The sequence below is a fragment of the Silene latifolia genome, chromosome 8 (assembly GCF_048544455.1).
Source record: "Silene latifolia isolate original U9 population chromosome 8, ASM4854445v1, whole genome shotgun sequence".
Classification (NCBI taxonomy): Eukaryota; Viridiplantae; Streptophyta; class Magnoliopsida; order Caryophyllales; family Caryophyllaceae; genus Silene; species Silene latifolia.
Genome location: NC_133533.1, coordinates 101,808,137 through 101,823,691, shown reverse-complemented (window position 1 = coordinate 101,823,691; position 15,555 = coordinate 101,808,137).

The following is a 15,555-nucleotide window of genomic DNA, read 5'->3' as shown; positions in this document are numbered from 1 at the left end:
GGTAGTCTTACCCAGAATTACATAGATTTTCCACCCAACTACTAGCCCTGTGTGACAGTTGCTTGACCCTTAGCAATTTTAGGCGCATACATATACTAGCCCTAATCATTTTAGCAACTACAACAAGCCTAGGTACAACATTCTCTAGCCTGCACTTGTTTCTAACTAACCATATTTCATAAATGAGATTCGCAAGACAAGCTGCTATTACTTGTTTCTTGACCAGAGACCTGCTTTTAAACCGCAACCACCAGCTTATAACCTCCTGAGAAGGCAATCTGATCTGAAGCCATTCAGCTATTAGCTTCAAGCATTCCTGACTGTAAGGGCACATAAAAAACAAGTGATTTAGATGCTCTGCAGCATTCCCACATAGCCAGCAACAATTAACCTGAATGATCTCCATTTTCAGCAGTCTATCATGAGTTAAGAGCCTTTTATGAGCAATCAACCATATGAAGAACCCATGCTTAGGGAGAATAATTTTATTCCTAAGCCAAGGAAGCCAAGGTACCACCTCCTCATTCCCCATTAACCAAGTATAACCAGCCTGATCGAATTGTATAATCCTGTTCAGATTGGCGCCATTGATCATTGAGAATCATAGGCTTAACTTGATTCTTGACCCAACATATCCTTTTCCATGCCCAGCTAGCCCCAAGTGTAGGTTCATAGTCATCCCATCTGTTCTGCTTTATGTAGATGGCATGAACCCATCTAACCCATAAATGGTCAGCTTTTTTATCAATCCACCAAACATATTTTGCAAGGGAGGCAATATTCCATCTGTGCAAATTCTTAAAACCCAGTTGATGCGTGTCATTTATATGATGTTTTACATCCCATTTTACACGCATTTCAGAGCTCATTCTTGTAGTTTATGCTACATTTCTCCCTATTTCCGTCTACTTCCGTATTTTGTACATTATTGCAGAAATGTGAAGAATTCAACGGGAAATCAAGCCAAATCCGCCCCCGAGTAATCTGCATTGCAAATGATGTAAAGGAATCACTTGAGGAACGAGCTTGGTGCGCAATCCAAGGCCCAAAAGACAAGTCCACGAGTTTTAAGAAGTCAAGTAGCAGCTCAAGTAGTCGATCGACCATCACCCTCAGTTGATCGACCAATGTTCGGGTTCCGAAGCCACTTTGTTCATTCTTGAGTGGTCGATCGACTACCTACCTTAGTCGATCGACCAGCGCTATTCCAGATTTCGAGAATTAAAAGACCGTGAATCTTGAAGCCCAAAGTTATGCTAGGTTTAGGAAATAAAGTTACGTTAGTTGCTATATAACGTAACCTAGAAACATTCAATCATCAGGAAGTTATTATTCAGTTTTCATTCAAAGTTTTATTCAGTAATTTAGATTAAGTTTTCACATACGGTTCTTGATAGTTAGGGTTTGGGATTGTTGAGCATTGGATTTTCGGTTCTTAATAACTAATCTTTCCTCTGCAATTCAGTATTCTTCTGCCCTAATTATAGTTCGTCTTTATTTTATCAATAGTTTATAATTGTTAGTTAGTTCCCGCAACCAATTTCATTGTTTATGTTAATTGTTTATTTTACTGTTTTAAGCATGAATTCAGTAGTTAGCTTTATCGTTTATGTTATTGTTTCTACCCTTAGCATGAGTAGCTAATTCTATATTGCTAGGATGTAGGCGATTTATGGCATAGGCGGCAATAGATTATACACGGACTGACCCGCGTGTTGGTCGATCGACCACCATACCCGGTCGATCGACTGACCTCGTGAGGTTACCTTTCGTTTTAATTGATTTTAATTGTTGTATTTAACGAATCGAATGCATGCGACCAGTTAAGTACCCCTTTATGACTGACCCAATAGATCGAAAGATAGGGTAAGTTGTTAGACCATCAATTGAATCGACTAAATTGTGCTAAGATCGAAAGATAGGTATAGTTTAGACCTTTAGTCACTTTTCAGAACGAAAGTTAGTATTAGTGACATTAGGGACCTATAGCGAGATCGTATCGAAAGATGCTATTTGTTAAGAGTGGACCGAGAGGACCTCTTTATTTCCCGCCTCACCTGTGTTGAGTCAGACCGACTTAGTTTTCTGCCGCCGAAGCTATAATGAACCGATCATCCTAGTACCCCTTCTTTATCTGTTAGACCGTCTTTTTAGTTTTTTTATCTTTACTTGTTCTTAGCTTTAGACCATCTCAACTCAAACCCCCACAATTGTTACCTTAGACTAAATATAAATCAACTAGAATTTACATCTGCCTCCTTGTGGTTCGACCTTGTTACCACTAGCCTAGGTTAGTCTTAATAGGAATTATAAATTTTATCTTTGGTACTCACAACGACGGGTATCAAATTTTGGCGCCGTTCTTGCAGGGAGGCAATAGTCCTAATTTTAGTTGTTTTATTTTTAGTCTTTCTTAGTTTAAGGTACTTCTGTTCCTTAAACTTTTCTCATATTCTTTTTGTAGTTTCCTCTTATGCGCAGGTCACAGGGTGGTGAACTAGTGCCATTTGACCCTGAGATAGAGAAATCTTTGCGCGAGTTGAGACGAACACAAAGAATACTACCGACAGAGGAAGAGCTGAGTACTCTGTCAAGCTATTACGAGAACAATCTGTTCGAAGAAGACCCACAGTCTTCACCCATTTCCACTTCTTCAGCCGAGACAGTTACTTCTCCAGAAATTCCAGTCATGGCTGAGGAAGCAAGTATAGCTAGTTATTCTGAACCGACAGCTGAAAACTTATATAAGGGGTTCGAATTACCAGGAGATGCCAGGAAGTTCGAACCAAAGCCTTCTTACATTAGCATGGTTGAGAAGAACCAGTTCGGGGGAGCTGCAAATGAAGATGCAGCTAAGCATATGGAGACCTTTATTGACTACTGCTGTTCCATACCCCCACCAGCTGGCGTGACCCAAGACCAGATCAAGGAGACCATGTTCATCTTCTCCCTTCGTGATGCTGCAAGGGAGTGGTATAGAGATTTGGACCGGACCGTTTAGGGGATCACCGATTGGAATACCTTGGCATTGGCATTCTACAAGAAATACTTTTCTGCTTCAAGGACGATTGCTATCAGAGCCCAAATCACGGGCTTTAAACAAGGGCCGGATGAGAATTTCCACGAAGCATGGGTCCGTTTTAAGAAGCTGGTGCGAACCATACCGCACCATGGGTTCGAAAAGTGGAGCTTGTGCAATCATTTCTACAATGGGTTGTACGACGATCAGAGGGCCATTTTGGATGCTGCAGCCAATGGACGATTCGCTGAAAATTTGGGAGCAACCAAGGGGTGGAAGATCATTGACGATCTAGCTACCCACAAGGCCGAGTATGGGAATTCTAGAGGGAACCAGAGGAGAGCTGCTGAATCTTCCTCTATCGCTGCGCTTGAGGCTCTTCTTTGCGAGATTTGACAAGTATGAGCTAGGAGGAGCCTCTAAAGGTGGGATGTACCAAGTCAATCTTTGTGTCGACGGTCCCTTCGTGCTCGTGAAAGGTGTGGAGCTGAGGGGCACGTTTCGAAGAACTGCCCTAGTCCCTTTGAATCTTGTGTTGCCTTTCAACACTATAGGCAGACCAACACCTACTACGAGCCAACCCACCCAAACTTGAGTTGGAGGAGCCAAAATGTCCTGAATCCAACTCAAGCTCCGCCGCAGCAGCAACCCTATATGCCCCCTCATCAAAAGCAACAACAATATCAGAAACCTCCTTATGTGCCGCAGCAGCAACAATCGCAGAATTCTGAATTTTCCGAGCTTAAGAACCTGTTGCTAAAGAAATCCCAAGCAAGAGAGGCCGGGATGAAGTTACTAGAAAGCCAAATAGCTCATATGGCTAGCAAAAGTAACACTCGAGCTCCCGGACACTTACCGACTCAACCTGAACAAAAGGAGACCCTAAATGCCATCACTTTGAGGAGTGGGTCCACCCTTGATGGTCCTGCCATGGTCGAGGACGCTGTTGAAAAAGATGAGCCGGAAACAAGTCAAAAGAAAGCTTCAACGAATAAATCAAAGAAACAGCTGTCTACCAGGTATATCAGTCGATCGACTGATATACCTAGTCGATCGATCAAGCACGGGTTACGGAGCTTCGCAATCTGTACATCTCGATCGATCGATCGAGGACGATGGTCGATCGACGAGATCGGCTAACGATCTTTGAGGAATTTCATCCTTTGATGCCAAATAATCTGAGACCACTTGTTTCGGGGTACCACGATCCGAAGACTTTAGGACAAGACCCGAGTGCTGATGGGTCAGTCCCGGTCCCGAAATTCGACCCAATGACGGTTAATGGCTCACATTTGAGGCGGTCTGAAGAGGGGTCTAGCTTCAACAAAGAGAAGGTGACGGACTTTCAGCCTAAGTCCAAGGATGCCGGCGCGCGTGAATTGGAGGAGAGGGCTAAGGTCCTTCTTACAGCCCCTTACCCAGAGAGGCTAGTGCCGACCAAGAAACAGGTATCTTTCAGGAAATTTGAAAAAGTTATCCGTAGTCTAAATGTACAAGTCCCCTTCCTTGAGCTAGTAAACCAAGTGCCCGCTTATACTAAATTTATGAAACAACTTCTGTCCAAAAAGCGGTCACTTAAAACAAAGTGCACACTTTGTCGCACTTACTAAGGAGTCTTGCTCCTATCTCTCTCTGTGCGCCCCATAAGTTAGAGGATCCGGGTAGCTTTTCTGTTCCTTGCAAAATAGGTACCTTCTCTATTGAGAAGGCATTGTGTGATTTAGGGGCTAGTATAAGCGTCATGCCCTTGAGTTTAGCTAGGAAGCTTAAGTTGACCCGGTTTGCTATCACGGACATGACGATTCGGATGGCCGACCGATCTGCGGTCGAGCCTATAGGAGTCCTAGAGGACATACCCGTCCAAATAGGGAAGTTTTTCTTCCTGTTGACTTTGTTGTCCTTGACATGCCCGAGGATGCCCATATACCGATCATCCTAGGTAGGTGTTTTACGCACACTTCTTTGGTGCGATTATTGACGTAGGCTGGGAACTTTGACCTTCAAAGTTGGGAAACATTCTATCATTTTTGCCCAACTGCTAAAAAGAAGGACCCCATGTGGCTGTTACTTGTAATACGGTTTACGAAAAGAAATCGTACTTTGTGCTTCCCGAATTGCCTGTCTCTATTACTACTTCGTGTTAACCCCTCCGCCCCATTGAGAGCAAGAAGGAGGAAGAATCTGTTGTTTTAGACAATGCAGGAGCTGGTTTGGGGAAGGAAGTGCTACAAGTTGTGCCAGCTGTAAAGAAGCCGATCATTCAAAGAGGAGGCCTTGGATGCCTAAGCTATGGGATTGATGAGGAAGTGGAAGATGAGCCAGCTAAGGTGAGATGGGCTGATTTGGATTCTGACGATTCCAAGGAAGTCCTTGATTGGAGAGATGACGAAGTTGATCCGTTGAGCTCTCCGACTGTCGAAGCTGAGAAGGGTGCAACTGATAAGATGAGCACCATTGAGGCTACCTCTAGTAGCCAGAAGCCGACGAAGTGGGCCATACCTTGGCCTTTCTTGATCAACTACTAGTTGATCAAAAGCTTTACCAACATTTTATTGCTTTCGAACTATTTTGTTTTTTATTGCTTTTGTGTGCGCGAAAACTTCGCATTTATTTTGTTTTGTTTAGGATTTTTATGCACTTTAGGCTTTGTTTTGGGTTTTCGTGCAATTTTGGGCGCGTATTATTGTGCATTTGCAGGTTTCTAAACCTCGGTAGCTCGAGTTATTGAGCTAATACGAAGAAATAAGAAGTCGCGGCAGTGTTTTCAGTCGATCGACTGGTCTATATAGTCGATCGACGATTTGCGGAGTTCTGGAGCTCTTTCACGCCCACAGTCGATCGACCGATAAGTTGGGTCGATCGACCACTTTCTTCTTCTTGTATTTGTTCACGACCTCTCCCCTGCTGTGTTTGGTCGATATGGGGACCTAAGGGAGTTTTCTACTCCGCTTTACTTTCCGTCATATTACTTATTTCTTCTGTTCTCTCATTTACGCACAATTTTACCGCTTCAAAATTGTTTTCTCAGTCTTATGCGTGGTATTTTAAATCTTTCGGGCACTCTTGTTAGTAGCATCTTGCTAGCTACTGAAACCTCCTAGCTCACGCTGGTTTGGGGAGGTTTCCTTTTGCTGCGCTTAAAGTCTTGTGAGTTCCATATCTTTCCTTTGTGTCTTGCTTATTTATTTTCTCGCAAATTCCCATTTCTCTTTTCTTCATTACATGATTTTGCACAATGGGGACATTGTGCGATTTGGTTTGGGGAAGGGTTTTGCGTCGCATATCATTTGCTTGCATTCACGTTTACATTCTGTTTTGCATTGTTCATTTCATTTCATATGTATACAAAAATCCAAAAAAAAAATTTGAAAAATTTTAAAAATTCCCATAAAATGCACGTTTATTTTAGCATTTAGGTCGAGTCGGAACGGTAGTATTTCTATGATGATTTTGCATTTGCACCTGTTTTGCCTGAGCCTTGCTAGATTAACATGTTATTAGTAGAATCGTAAATGCATATCTACGAGATTTCGTTACATTCTTGCTGAACTTGAGATTTGACTTAGAAAATTGGCAAACTACATCATACATTCTGAGATTTAGAGCCTATAACTGGTGACATCTATGACCGGTTTATCTAGGAATGTGAGTAGTACTCCTTATGAGACATGTTTCCTTAATTTGCATAAATATGAATTTGATCTACTTAATACCTGTATGCATTCGGTTTGTGGTTAGTTGACACATGTGGAAGAGGTTTCCTTTATTCATTTTGCCCATAAGCTCCACACTGCCAAAAATAGCCTTTTGTCCCGTTTACTACATCCTACATTTAGCCTACCTTTGTCAAGCTAGTAGTCTGTGTTCTTGGGATTGTTACTCGTTTTTGGTGGCATTTGCTCTGTTGAGATGATGATTGGAAAATGAAAAAAGGGAAAGAAAGAAAAAAAAAAAAAAAAAAAAAAAAAGAAAGAAATGAAAAAAAAAAAATGATTCGAAAAAGAAAGAAAAAGAGGTTCTGCACTGTTCATAGCAGTCGATCGACTGCCCCTTTTGGTCGATCGACTGAGATTCGAGGAAGAAGTCAATTCGCATAATTTAATCCTTATCTTTTGGCGATTTTTGCTCCCATGTTCCATTTATATTTTATGGGGAGTTTATTGATTTGATAGTTTGGAGATTGTGAGTTTTGTGCTTGCTATAGCACCGTTTCGTTTGATTATGAGCAAGAAGTTGGATGTTGCCATTTGGTTCCGTTTTGGTACTAGCTTGATCACCTGTACCTCCACTTTTCCACAAAATGTTTTGCCTCTTCTTACCCATACCTCACATATCCCATATTTACCTCGGCATGTGTCATTGGTCATCTGTTTGGTTGGAATGCATATGTACGGTCATAGAGATCATTTTCATATTCTATTGCTGGCATGTCTTCATAGGTCGCAGTTAGGTGAGAGTCACTACAAAATTAATTCTTTCTATCTTACATATATTCGCCTGTACTTATTGAGTGATTTGAGCGACCCGTGAGAGTCCAATTTGATAAGTCTCTACAATTGACGGTTCAGCAGTCTTTAACGGCTTCATAACTTGTTTGCATGATTCATATTACTAGTTGATTGTTGGTTGTGCATTAAATTGGTTTAGGCTTGACAGTTTGCATTTCGCTCTGAGATTGAACTCGTTCCATTAGGTTTTAGGATCGAGTCTAGTTCTTGCTTGGGGACAAGCAAGGGTTTGGTTTGGGGAAGTTTGATGCGTGTCATTTATATGATGTTTTACATCCCATTTTACACGCATTTCAGAGCTCATTCTTGTAGTTTATGCTACATTTCTCCCTATTTCCGTCTACTTCCGTATTTTGTACATTATTGCAGAGATGTGAAGAATTTAACGGGAAATCAAGCCAAATCCGCCCCCGAGTAATCTGCATTGCAAATGATGTAAAGGAATCACTTGAGGAACGAGCTTGGTGCGCAATCCAAGGCCCAAAAGACAAGTCCACGAGTTTTAAGAAGTCAAGTAGCAGCTCAAGTAGTCGATCGACCATCACCCTCAGTCGATCGACCAATATTCGGGTTCCAGAAGCCACTGTTCATTGCTGAGTGGTCGATCGACCACCTACCTTAGTCGATCGACCAGGTGCTATTCCGACGAAATTAAAAGACCGTGAATCTTGAAACCCAAAGTTATGCTAGGTTTAGGAAATAAAGTTACGTTAGTTGCTATATAACGTAACCTAGAAACATTCAATCATCAGGAAGTTATTATTCAGTTTTCATTCAAAGTTTTATTCAGTAATTTAGATTAAGTTTTCACATACGGTTCTTGATAGTTAGGGTTTGGGATTGTTGAGCATTGGATTTTCGGTTCTTAATAACTAATCTTTCCTCTGCAATTCGGTATTCTTCTGCCCTAATTATAGTTCGTCTTTATTTTATCAATAGTTTAGAATTGTTAGTTAGTTCCCTCAACCAATTTCATTGTTTATGTTAATTGTTTATTTTACTGTTTTAAGCATGAATTCAGTAGTTAGCTTTATCTTTTATGTTATTGTTTCTACCCTTAGCATTAGTAGCTAATTCTATAGTGCTAGGATGTAGGCGATTTATGGCATAGGCGACAATAGATTATACACGGACTGACCCGCGTGTTGGTCGATCGACCACCTTACCCGGTCGATCGACTGACCTCGTGAGGTTACCTTTCGTTTTAATTGATTTTAATTGTTGTATTTAACGAATCGAATGCATGCGACCAGTTAAGTACCCCTTTATAACTGACCCAATAGATCGAAAGATAGGGTAAGTTGTTAGACCATCAATTGAATCGACTAAACTGTGCTAAGATCGAAAGATAGGTATAGTTTAGACCGTTAGTCACTTTTCAGAACGAAAGTTAGTATTAGTGACATTAGGGACCTATAGCGAGATCAAAAGATGCTATTTGTTAAGAGTGGACCGAGAGGACCTCTTTATTTCCCGCCTCACCTGTGTTGAGTCAGACCGACTTAGTTTTCTGCCGCCGAAGCTATAATGAACCGATCATCCTAGTACCCCTTCTTTATCTGTTAGACCGTCTTTTTAGTTTTTTATCTTTACTTGTTCTTAGCTTTAGACCATCTCAACTCAAACCCCCACAATTGTTACCTTAGACTAAATATAAATCAACTAGAATTTACATCTGCCTCCTTGTGGTTCGACCCTGTTACCACTAGCCTAGGTTAGTCTTAATAGGAATTATAAATTTTATCTTTGGTACTCACAACGACGGGTATCACCAATCCACCATGTTTCTGATCCTTACAAACCTGTTTCTAAGAAAAAGAGCAGGGCTCTCACTGTTATCACTACCATGCCAAAGAAAAGATCTGCAGGCAGCCTCAATCTTATTCAACACTGTCTTGGGTAAGATGAAGATACGAGCTCAGTAAGAATGTAAAGTGCTCAGTATAGACTTAATGAGGATAGCCCTACCAGCATATGGCAGCTTTCTGGCACCAAGGCTAGTGATCCTTTCAGTAACTCTGTCCACTAAGCATTGACAGTCCAACACTCCCAATCTTTTAGGAACAATGCTGACTCCCAGATACTTAAACGGGAGGGTGCCTTGTTAGTTATTTAGACCAAATTAATACTCATCTTATGATATTAAAATTACAAATTAATTTAAAGTGGTCTAAATCTACATGCATGCAAATAAAAAGTATAAAAGATGGTATTAAACCATCTTAAGACAAGAAAATCCTTACATTGTATAAGGTAAGTTAAGGGCACAACTCAAGGACTCCTTCCTTGATGTTGTTCTTGAGCTATGAAAATGGATGATCCTCCAAGACAACTAACCACCAAAAAGATGGTCTCCTAAGGATACACCCAAGAATCAACCCAAAAACTACTATATTACTAACTAGGTAAAAATAGTAGTAATCCTTGTTTGTAATATATTTGATGTACTAATAAATATTATTACTATGATAATATTATTAGTAGATAATTATATGTGTTTTTAGATGAATAAGATGAAGAAAATAAGAAGTAAAATTGGTCTCTTAAGGAAGAGAGGGCTACCGGTTTTAGGCTTAAAATTGGACCAATTTTACTTCAAATTTTTCCAACCTAGGAAATGAAGTGAATAATGGGGTATTTATAGCAAAAATATATAAGGGAACAATCCTTAGTGGAAAATCCACTACAAAGGACACTTGTATGTCCTCATAAAAACCAAAACATGTGGACTACTTATGGTCCATTTCGGTTTTCGACATTTGCCCCACAAATGCTTATAAGTCTTATATTTAATTATCTTACATAATTAAATATTAATTTAATTATTTAACCCTTAAATAATATAAATTAACTACCAATGACTACTTAACTACTTCCTCCATTCAACTCCACTCTACCTATTTCTATTTTTTACACTATTCACAAATACACATTCAATCTCGATTTTCTCTCAATATATAAGTGAAAATATATTCATGCGGGATCTTTTTTTATTCGTCTTTACGAGTACATTAAAAATATCTAACTTTTATAATTTTTGCAAATACGTTGTTAACGATATTTACAGCGTAAAACACGCGTTGGCGAACGTGAAAAAAGCAAAGTGGTAGAGTGGAGTTGAATGGAGGAAGTATTAAGTAATCATAAGACCATATTATCAACATACAATGTGTAAATATTAACCCATTTAGCTAATTTTACAACCTCTTGTAAAATATAATAGCTAATTGATTCTACCTCAAAACATATACACATCTCGTATAAAATTAATTAAATAACAATTAATTAATAAATTCTAATCATTTATTATTTAAATATCTCATAATTAAATAATAAATCTCTTTGTCCCGAGTTCGTAACCCGTCATCAAATAATACATTTATGTGACTAACTAAAAGTCAAATAATACAAGGAATTAATTATCTCGTATCTCATACAAACAATTAATTTATTCTATTTGGGCGTCATCCTATAGGTGTGACCTAAAGGGATCACCGATCACCGCCGTCACACGACAAGAAATGTCAAACTCTAGTCACCAATCATTACCGATTAACGGCGATCAGCTGACAAATAAGTAAAATAAATCCCCGATATTCCTTTTACGAGATTTAATATGTAAACGCACTCATTGTGGAGGACACTACTCCAACAATCTCCCACTTGTCTGACACAAGTGTGCGTTACCAATTCTCTTGTCCAATAATATCTCCCACTCAATGCAAGATGTCTTTCGGGTCGTTCTTACACGTGATCATATCATAAAGTGGTTTCCTCGATCAGGAGAATGACTGTCTGACCGGATAATCTACTATAGATCGCATCCGAGCGTGGCCACGCATTCACAGTCATCTCTCCTCGAGTGGCCTTGAGATAAACAATGACTTAAAAGGACAATCCTGTTGACCTATTTTCTTCGTTCTATACAGATCACAATGACCCAGTAAATGCTCGTCGGCCTCCTTTTACGGTGCGACCTAGAATAAAAACCAAAGCCACCGGAAAACCGTACCAACTCAGACAAATAGTCACCAGTCTAAAGAATTGACTCGAAGGAATAAATAGAAGTCCTCGCCACGACCTAGCAACAAAAGGACTCTATAAACGGTCACTGTCCGACAAATTGTCTCACAATATGCCTATGTAATCGACCAGTCATCACTATGACCATATGACGATCGAACTGTCATCATCTATCGCCTTACAATCTAGTCACTCCGAGACGTCACCTCATTAAGTAACTAGGGACAAAATACAATGTTAATCCAGTTCACTTAATAGGGTTCGACATTGTCTTTACAACCTATTTGGAGAAAACAAAGTATATAAATTCAGACATAAAACTGAATATAACGATAAATGCAACTTATCATATATGAAATAATAAATACAATATTATGATTATTACATATCATATAATTTACAACAGTTCTGGCATTCGTCTCAACCCCATCGAAACTACATAACTATCATGTTTAGCTTGAGACAATGGCTTGGTTAAAGGATCGATGATGTTGTCACCGTCCCAACCTTACAAACTGTAATTTCTTTCCTTTCGATTAAATCTCTTATTACATGAAATTTCCTAAGTACATGCCTAGACTTGTTACTAGACTTGGGCTCTTTTGCTTGAAAAATAGCCCCACTGTTATCACAATACAAAGTGATAGGATCCTCGGCGGTCGGAACTACTTTCAGTCCCTCTAAAAATTGCCTAATCCAAACAGCTTCCTTTGCAGCTTCAGAGGCTGCAATGTACTCAGGTTCCATTGTGGAATCAGCAGTCACAGACTCTTTGAAACTTCTCCAGCAAACCGCCTCTCCGTTCAACAAAAAAAACAAAACCAGCCTGGGATTTCAAATCATCCCTGTCGGTTTGGAAACTGGCATCCGTATAACCTCTTATACGTAATTCAGATTCTCCTCCAAACACTAAGAATGAATCTCTAGTCCTTCTCAAGTACTTCAGAATATTCTTGACGGCTATCCAGTGACTCTCACCTGGAGTTTTCTGAAAACGACTCGTCATACTCAAAGCATACGAGTTATCAGGACGAGAATCTTATCGATATATGCTTCTTGACTCGATTTCATAGGGAATCGATTTCATGCGTTCAATATCCTTAGGCTCAGTAGGACACTGTGACTTACTCAAAGTGATCCCACTGCCCATAGGTAGAAAACCTCTCTTGAAGTTTTTCATATTGAATCGGTCAAGAATCTTATCGATATATGCTTCTTGACTCGATGCTAATATCCTTTTGGATCTATCCCTATAGATCCGGATACCCAAGATGCGCTGAGCTTCTCCCAAATCTTTCATTTGGAAGTGATTTTCCAACCACTTCTTAACAGAAGAAAGCATATCTACATCATTCCCAATGAGTAATATGTCGTCCACATAAAGAAGTAAGAAAACAACTTTACTCCCACTAAACTTCATATATAAACATGGTTCCTCAACACTTCAAGAAAAACCATTCTGTTTAATAACATGATCAAAACGATGATTCCAACTCCTTGATGCTTGCTTAAGACCATAAATGGATCTCTTAAGTTTGCATACTTTGTTAGGATTTTTAGGATCCACAAAACCCTCAGGTTGTGTCATGAACACTTCCTCTTCCAGAAACCCGTTTAGGAAAGCGGTTTTGACATCCATTTGCCATATCTCATAATTATGAAATGCAGCAATCGCTAACATTATCCGAACAGATCTAAGCATAGCAACTGGTGCAAAAGTTTTATCATAGTGTAAACCATGAACCTTAGTGAAACCTTTTGCAACCAATCTAGCTTTGTAGACATATTTATGTCCATCCATGCCGATTTTAATCTTGAATATCCACTTACACTGAAGAGGTCGAACATCTTTAGGTAAGTCAACCAGGTCCCATACCTGATTATCGTACATGGAATCCATTTCAGATTGCATGGCTTCGAGCCATAGCTTAGAGTCAGAACTCATAATAGCTGCTTTATAGGTTTTGGGTTCATCACTTTCTAAAAGTAAAACCTCATAGTCACCATCTTCCTCGATAATACCAAGGTATCTATCAGGCTGGCGACTAACCCTTTCTGACCTCCTAGGTTCAGAAGGAACAATAACCGATTCAGGCGTAGACGGAACATCTTCCTGTATCGTCATATCAGTTTGTGGCTCTTGAACTTCGTCAAGTTCAAATTTTCTCCCACTCAGTCTTCTAGAAATAAATTCTTTTTCTAGAAAGACAACTTCACGAGCCACAAACACTTTGTTCTCGTTACTATTGTAGAAATAATATCCACAAGTTTCTTTAGGGTAGCCTACAAAAATACACTTTTCAAAACGAGGTGCAAGCTTATCGTCAAACTTGCTCTTGACATAAGCATCACAACCCCATACTTTCATGTATCGCAGATTCGGGACTTTCCCTTTCCATATCTCATATGGAGTTTTGTCAGTTGCTTTAGTGGGACTTTTATTAAGTGATTGTACAGCAGATAAAATGGCAAAACCCCAGAATGACTTAGGTAACTCTGTTTGACTCATCATCGATCGAACCATATCTAATAAAGTTCGATTCCTCCTTTCAGCCACACCATTTAATTGTGGTGTGCCAGGAGGAGTTAACTGAGATACAATACCGCAGTTTATAAGGTGATCTTTAAAGTCATTGCTTAAATATTCCCCACCACGATCTGATCGTAATGCTTTAATCTTCTTATTTAATTGGTTTTCTACTTCATTCTGAAACTCTTTGAACTTATCAAAAGCTTCACTTTTATACCTCATTAAGTAGATATACCCATATCTACTCATGTCATCGGTAAAAGTAATGAAATAGTCATAATTACCTCTAGCAAAGGATCGTCATTGGGCCACAAACATCGGTATGTATTAAACCCAATAACTCACTAGCTCGAGATCCTTTTCCTAGAAAAGGTGAACGAGCCATCTTGCCAAGAAGACAAGATTCGCATGTACCAAATGATTCGAAATCAAAAGGTTTAATTACACCAGTCGACACTAGTCTTTTAATGCGTTTCTCATTGATGTGTCCTAATCGACAATGCCATAAATAAGATAGATCAGGATCACCTGTTTTGAGTCTTTTATTATCTAAATGATAAACATCGTTGCAAGTATCTAGAATATAAATACCATTGATTGAAATAGCTTGACTATATACAATCCCATTAAGGGAAAAAGTACAACACTTGTCTTTAATTACAAAGGAAAACCCTTCTGTGTCTAACACAGATACGGATATTATATTTCTAGATAGCGTTGGTACAAAATAACAATTATTAAGATGTAACTCTAACCCCGAAGCTAAACTAAGTACATAAGTTCCTACATAGACGGCAACTACTTTAGACTCGTTTCCCATTCGGAGATCGACATCACCCTTGTTTAGCTTTCTTATGCTTTTTAGGCCCTGCAAATGATTACACAAGTGAGAACCACAACCAGTATCTAATAGCCAAGTTGTATTTGAAGCATAATTTATATCTATCATAAAAGATTCAGTTGAGAAATTACATGTCGGCTTCACAATGCCAGCTTTTATGTCATCCAGGTACTTTGTACAATTACGTCTCCAATGTCCCTTGTTATTACAATAATTACAAGTATCTTTAAGAGGATTACCCTTTATAGGTTTTTGCTTGGTAGAGCAATTCGTAATTGCTTTACCTTTGCCCTCCACCTGAACGGGCTTCTTACCTGCATTCCTCTTAAACTGCTTCTTCCCCTTCACGTTAATCGCAAGCACATCTTTCCTTGTACTCCCACTCAATCCCATGCCCTTCTCTGCTTGCACAAGCAGAGAATGGAGCTCATGTAAACTCTTTCTCATGTTTGTCATATTGTAATTTACTCTAAATTGGGTAAATCCCTTGACGTGCGAGAGAGAGTGGAGCACTCGGTCCACCACAAGTTCGTCGGGGATCTTGCATCCCAACCCCTCTAAAGTTTCCACGTACTCAATCATTTTAAGTACGTGTGAACTTACAGGTTGACCATCTTTGAGGTTAGCCTCAAAG